Source organism: Balaenoptera ricei, chromosome 20 (assembly GCF_028023285.1).
Source record: "Balaenoptera ricei isolate mBalRic1 chromosome 20, mBalRic1.hap2, whole genome shotgun sequence".
In the NCBI taxonomy this organism is placed as follows: domain Eukaryota; kingdom Metazoa; phylum Chordata; class Mammalia; order Artiodactyla; family Balaenopteridae; genus Balaenoptera; species Balaenoptera ricei.
The window spans coordinates 38,496-45,256 of record NC_082658.1 but is presented as its reverse complement, the minus strand read 5'-3'; positions in this window follow the sequence as shown (position 1 = coordinate 45,256).

Genomic DNA, 6,761 nt, shown 5'->3' with positions numbered 1-6,761 from the left:
TGAGTACCTCCAGACCCCTGTGGGCCTGCTGAGCAACATCGAGGCCCAAAGGTCGGTCCCTCGGAGGCCCTCTGTGTATGGCGAGTGATGGGCAACACACTGCTCGTTCCTTCAGGAGAGCTACATTTCCAGAGCACTGGAGCAGCCTCAGGACCACATTTCTAGCCAGTGCGACGTGCCATGGAAGTGTTCGTCACGGCCCCCGTCTGAGCTGCCATGAGAAAACACTCTGCTGAGAATTCTTCGAGGACCTTGTACCAGAAGTCACTCTGCTCGAGGTGAAAGTCAGCATCCTACCATGCTGTGGCGCTAACGGGACACTCAGCGAGAGCACTTGCCTCGAGGTAAGGCCCTGAATTGCCATGCAGAAGCGGAGGCGTGCAGCAGTTTCCATGAGGCCGTAGCCACTGCTCTGCATTATTTTAACGTCAGTACGCTTTGCAGGACGTCTAGGAGCCTCGCGTGGGCACCCTATTCCCTGCACGGACACTGAGTACCCTCATGCCCCCATGGGCCTGCTAAGCCACATCCAGGCCCGTAGCCCTTCGGAGCCACTCTGTGTATGCCGAGTGTAGGGCAACAGACTGCACTCTTTCTTGGGACAGCTTGATTTCGCCAGCACTCCCACAGGTCCACGAACAGCGTTCTAGCAGGTCCAACGTGCCGTGCAAGTCTGACGCATTGCCCTAGTCTGAGCTGCACTGAGAAATACCCTCGGCTTCGCATTCCATCTGGGACCCCCTGTCTGAAGTCACCCTGCCTCCAGGAGAATGTCGGCTTGCGTTCCGACTGCAACTAAAGCCCGGTTCCTCGGGTAACACTGCAGGCTTTTGAAGAGCCACGGGCCGGAGGCCTAGCTGGCGCTTTCCCTGGTTGAGGCAGTTCGCTAGATGCAGAACACCCTGCTTCGAGGAGTTGATTCAGGGAAGTAACCTATGGGTAACCTGTGTCTCTTTGGACTTGTTAGAGAGCACAGGGATGTATGCTGCGTGTGCCCGTGGAAATGGGGGCCTGATGGAACTAGCCTTGCTTTCCCATTTTGAAAGCTCCATTCATGCTGCCTTGAAGCTCCTTGAAATTGACTGCTGTTGACAGGCCACTAGCCACTGTAGGCATGGCTCTGGGAAGACAATGAGTTTTGTCGAGCTAAGCCGGGTGCTTCGATGGCCGGGGTGGAGCTCATCCTGCCACGCTCTAGAGCTAAAGGGAAACTCAACGTGAGTACTGGCCTCGAGGTAAGTCCCTGAGTAACCGCGCAGAAAGGGCGGCGTGCAGCTGTTTCCATGAGGTCTTAGTCGCTGTTCTGCTTTATTTTATCTTATTTTTTAAAATTTTTTATTGTTGTTTTAAGATTGATTGATTGATTGATTGATTGATTGATTGCTATGCTGGGTCTTCGTTTCTGTGCTAGGGCTCTCTCCAGGTGCGGTAAGTGGGGGCCACTCTTCATCGCGGTGCGTAGGCCTCTCAGTATCGCGGCCTCTCTTGTTGCGGAGCACAGGCTCCAGAGGCGCAGGCTCAGTAGTTGTGGCTCACGGGCCCAGTTGCTCCGCGGCACGTGGGATCCTCCCAGACCAGGGCTCGAACCCGTGTCCCCTGCATTGGCAGGCAGATTCTCAACCACTGCGCCACCAGGGAAGCCCCTGTTCTGCTTTATTTTAAAGGAAGTACCCTTTTCAGGACTCGTAGGCCCCTCGGGTGTGCATCATTTTCCCTCCAAGATCCGTGAGTACCTCCAGACCCCTGTGGGCCTGCTGAGCAACATCGAGGCCCAAAGGTCGGTCCCTCGGAGGCCCTCTGTGTATGGCGAGTGATGGGCAACACACTGCTCGTTCCTTCAGGAGAGCTACATTTCCAGAGCACTGGAGCAGCCTCAGGACCACATTTCTAGCCAGTGCGACGTGCCATGGAAGTGTTCGTCACGGCCCCCGTCTGAGCTGCCATGAGAAAACACTCTGCTGAGAATTCTTCGAGGACCTTGTACCAGAAGTCACTCTGCTCGAGGTGAAAGTCAGCATCCTACCATGCTGTGGCGCTAACGGGACACTCAGCGAGAGCACTTGCCTCGAGGTAAGGCCCTGAATTGCCATGCAGAAGCGGAGGCGTGCAGCAGTTTCCATGAGGCCGTAGCCACTGCTCTGCATTATTTTAACGTCAGTACGCTTTGCAGGACGTCTAGGAGCCTCGCGTGGGCACCCTATTCCCTGCACGGACACTGAGTACCCTCATGCCCCCATGGGCCTGCTAAGCCACATCCAGGCCCGTAGCCCTTCGGAGCCACTCTGTGTATGCCGAGTGTAGGGCAACAGACTGCACTCTTTCTTGGGACAGCTTGATTTCGCCAGCACTCCCACAGGTCCACGAACAGCGTTCTAGCAGGTCCAACGTGCCGTGCAAGTCTGACGCATTGCCCTAGTCTGAGCTGCACTGAGAAATACCCTCGGCTTCGCATTCCATCTGGGACCCCCTGTCTGAAGTCACCCTGCCTCCAGGAGAATGTCGGCTTGCGTTCCGACTGCAACTAAAGCCCGGTTCCTCGGGTAACACTGCAGGCTTTTGAAGAGCCACGGGCCGGAGGCCTAGCTGGCGCTTTCCCTGGTTGAGGCAGTTCGCTAGATGCAGAACACCCTGCTTCGAGGAGTTGATTCAGGGAAGTAACCTATGGGTAACCTGTGTCTCTTTGGACTTGTTAGAGAGCACAGGGATGCATGCTGCGTGTGCCCGTGGAAATGGGGGCCTGATGGAACTAGCCTTGCTTTCCCATTTTGAAAGCTCCATTCACGCTGCCTTGAAGCTCCTTGAAATTGACTGCTGTTGACAGGCCACTAGCCACTGTAGGCATGGCTCTGGGAAGACAATGAGTTTTGTCGAGCGAAGCCGGGTGCTTCGATGGCCGGGGTGGAGCTCATCCTGCCACGCTCTAGAGCTAAAGGGAAACTCAACGTGAGTACTGGCCTCGAGGTAAGTCCCTGAGTAACCGCGCAGAAAGGGCGGCGTGCAGCTGTTTCCATGAGGTCTTAGTCGCTGTTCTGCTTTATTTTATTTTATTTTTTAAAATTTTTTATTGTTGTTTTAAGATTGATTGATTGATTGATTGATTGATTGCTATGCTGGGTCTTCGTTTCTGTGCTAGGGCTCTCTCCAGGTGCGGTAAGTGGGGGCCACTCTTCATCGCGGTGCGTAGGCCTCTCAGTATCGCGGCCTCTCTTGTTGCGGAGCACAGGCTCCAGAGGCGCAGGCTCAGTAGTTGTGGCTCACGGGCCCAGTTGCTCCGCGGCACGTGGGATCCTCCCAGACCAGGGCTCGAACCCGTGTCCCCTGCATTGGCAGGCAGATTCTCAACCACTGCGCCACCAGGGAAGCCCCTGTTCTGCTTTATTTTAAAGGAAGTACCCTTTTCAGGACTCCTAGGCCCCTCGGGTGTGCATCATTTTCCCTCCAAGATCCGTGAGTACCTCCAGACCCCTGTGGGCCTGCTGAGCAACATCGAGGCCCAAAGGTCGGTCCCTCGGAGGCCCTCTGTGTATGGCGAGTGATGGGCAACACACTGCTCGTTCCTTCAGGAGAGCTACATTTCCAGAGCACTGGAGCAGCCTCAGGACCACATTTCTAGCCAGTGCGACGTGCCATGGAAGTGTTCGTCACGGCCCCCGTCTGAGCTGCCATGAGAAAACACTCTGCTGAGAATTCTTCGAGGACCTTGTACCAGAAGTCACTCTGCTCGAGGTGAAAGTCAGCATCCTACCATGCTGTGGCGCTAACGGGACACTCAGCGAGAGCACTTGCCTCGAGGTAAGGCCCTGAATTGCCATGCAGAAGCGGAGGCGTGCAGCAGTTTCCATGAGGCCGTAGCCACTGCTCTGCATTATTTTAACGTCAGTACGCTTTGCAGGACGTCTAGGAGCCTCGCGTGGGCACCCTATTCCCTGCACGGACACTGAGTACCCTCATGCCCCCATGGGCCTGCTAAGCCACATCCAGGCCCGTAGCCCTTCGGAGCCACTCTGTGTATGCCGAGTGTAGGGCAACAGACTGCACTCTTTCTTGGGACAGCTTGATTTCGCCAGCACTCCCACAGGTCCACGAACAGCGTTCTAGCAGGTCCAACGTGCCGTGCAAGTCTGACGCATTGCCCTAGTCTGAGCTGCACTGAGAAATACCCTCGGCTTCGCATTCCATCTGGGACCCCCTGTCTGAAGTCACCCTGCCTCCAGGAGAATGTCGGCTTGCGTTCCGACTGCAACTAAAGCCCGGTTCCTCGGGTAACACTGCAGGCTTTTGAAGAGCCACGGGCCGGAGGCCTAGCTGGCGCTTTCCCTGGTTGAGGCAGTTCGCTAGATGCAGAACACCCTGCTTCGAGGAGTTGATTCAGGGAAGTAACCTATGGGTAACCTGTGTCTCTTTGGACTTGTTAGAGAGCACAGGGATGCATGCTGCGTGTGCCCGTGGAAATGGGGGCCTGATGGAACTAGCCTTGCTTTCCCATTTTGAAAGCTCCATTCATGCTGCCTTGAAGCTCCTTGAAATTGACTGCTGTTGACAGGCCACTAGCCACTGTAGGCATGGCTCTGGGAAGACAATGAGTTTTGTCGAGCTAAGCCGGGTGCTTCGATGGCCGGGGTGGAGCTCATCCTGCCACGCTCTAGAGCTAAAGGGAAACTCAACGTGACTACTGGCCTCGAGGTAAGTCCCTGAGTAGCCGCGCAGAAAGGGAGGCATGCAGCTCTTTCCATGAGGTCTTAGTCGCTGTTCTGCTTTGTTGTATTTTATTTTTTTTATTTTTTATTGTTTTTTTAAGATTTATTTATTGATTGATTGATTGCTATGTTGGGTCTTCGATTCTGTGCTAGGGCTCTCTCCAGTGGCGGTAAGTGGGGGCCCCTCTTCATCGTGGTGCGTAGGCCTCTCACTATCGCGGCCTCTCTTGTTGCGGAGCCCAGGCTCCAGAGGCGCAGGCTCAGTAGTTGTGGCTCACGGGCCCAGTTGCTCCACGGCATGCGGGATCCTCCCAGACCAGGGCTAGAACCTGTGTCCCCTGCATTGGCAGGCAGATTCTCAACCACTGCACCACCAGGGAAGCCTCTGTTCTGCTTTATTTTTAAAGGAAGTACCCTTTTCAGTACTCGTAGGCCCCTCGGGTGTGCATCATTTTCCCTCCAGGATCAGTGAGTACCTCCAGACCCCTGTGGGCCTGCTGAGCAACATCAAGGCCCAAAGGTTGGTCCCTGGGAGGCCCTCTGTGTATGCCGAGTGATGGGCAACACACTGCTCGTTCCTTAAGGAGAGCTACATTTCCAGAGCACTGGAACAGCCTCAGGACCACATTTCTGGCCAGTGCGACGTGCCATGGAAGTGTTCGTCATGGCCCCCGTCTGAGCTGCCATGAGAAAACACTCTGCTTAGGCTTCTTCGAGGACCTCGTACCTGAAGTCACTCTGCTCAAGGAGAAAGTCAGCATCCTACCATGCTGTTTCGCTAACGGAAACTCAGCGTGAGCAGTTGTCTCGAGGTAAGGACCTGAATTGCCATGCAGAAGCGGAGGCGTGCAGCAGTTTCCAGGAGGCCAAGGCCGTTGCTCTGCATTATTTTAACGTCAGTACGCTTTGCAGGACATCGAGGAGCCTCGCGTGGGCCCCCTATTCCCTGCAAGAATACTGAGTACCCTCAGGCCCCCGTGGGCCTGCTAAGCCACATCCAGGCCCGTAGCCCTTCGGAGCCACTCTGTGTATGCCGAGTGTAGAGCAACAGACTGCACTCTTTCTTGGGACAGCTTGATTTCCTCAACACTCCCAGAGGTCGACGAACACCTTTCTAGCAGGTCCAACATTCCGTGCAAGTCTGACTCATTGCCCTAGTGTGAGCTGCACTGAGAAAAACACTCGGCTTCGCATTCCATCTGGGACCCCCTGTCTGAAGTCACCCTGCCTCCAGGAGAATGTCGGCTTGCGTTCCGACTGCCACTAAAGCCCAGTTCCTCGTGTAACACTGCAGCCTTTTAAAGAGCCACGGGCCCGGAGGCCTAGCTGGGGCTTTCCTTGGTTGAGGCAGTTCGCTATTTGCAGAACACCCTGCTTCGAGGAGTTGATTCAGGGAAGGAACCACTGGGTAACCTGTGTCTGTTTGGACTTGTTAGAAAGCACAGGGATGTATGCTGCGTGTGCCCGTGGAAATGGGGGCCTGATGGAACTAGCCTTGCTTTCCCATTTTGAAAGCTCCATTCATGCTGCCTTGAAGCTACTTGAAATTGACTGCTGTTGACAGGCCACTAGCCACTGTAGGCATAGCTCTGGGAAGAAAATGAGCATTCTCCAGGTAAGCAGGGTGTTTCGATGGCCGGGGTGGAGCTCATCCTGCCACGCTCTAGAGGTAAAGGGAAACTCAACATGACTACTGGCCTCGAGGTAAGTCCCTGAGTAGCCGCGCAGAAAGGGAGGCATGCAGCTCTATCCATGAGGTCTTAGTCGCTGTTCTGCTTTGTTTTATTTTATTTATTTTATTTTTTATTGTTTCTTTAAGATTGATTGATTGATTGATTGATTGCTATATTGGGTCTTCGTTTCTGTGCTAGGGCTCTCTCCAGTTGCGGTAAGTGGGGGCCCCTCTTCATCGTGGTGCGTAGGCCTCTCACTATCGCGGCCTCTCTTGTCGCGGAGCCCAGGCTCCAGAGGCGCAGGCTCAGTAGTTGTGGCTCACGGGCCCAGTTGCTCCGCGGCATGCGGGATCCTCCCAGACCAGGGCTAGAACCCATGTCCCCTGCATTG